Genomic DNA, 415 nt, shown 5'->3' with positions numbered 1-415 from the left:
GTGGAGGCGAGAGAAGGCATGAGAATGGGGGAGTCTCCGCAGGGGAACGGCGGGAGGAGAGCATGGGCAGAGGGCAGAGGACCAAGCTCACCACGCGTCCTCATTTAGGGGGTGTGAGAAGGAGGCGGAACGCAAGGAGATGCCAGCTGGAATGAAGGCAGCAGTGCCCTGAGCCAAAGCGTGGGGGCCCCGTGGGGAAGCAGCGAGGGCTTGCGTGGGGGAGACGCGGAGAGACATCCAACTGCAGGTGGCCTTCCTTTCCAGCTTACCCCCCGAGGGGGCTCCGCAGCGTCAGATGCTCAGAGACGTTCGAGGGGACATAGACCAAGGCCTCTGGGTTTGGCCAGGGGAGACTTTGGAGAGCCCGTCTCAGAAGTGTGCCATGAGGGGAAGCTAGAATGAAGGACAAGGAAGA

Source organism: Pteropus vampyrus, unplaced genomic scaffold (assembly GCF_000151845.1).
Source record: "Pteropus vampyrus isolate Shadow unplaced genomic scaffold, Pvam_2.0 Scaffold78, whole genome shotgun sequence".
NCBI lineage: Eukaryota > Metazoa > Chordata > Mammalia > Chiroptera > Pteropodidae > Pteropus > Pteropus vampyrus.
This window is presented reverse-complemented; position numbering follows the sequence as displayed.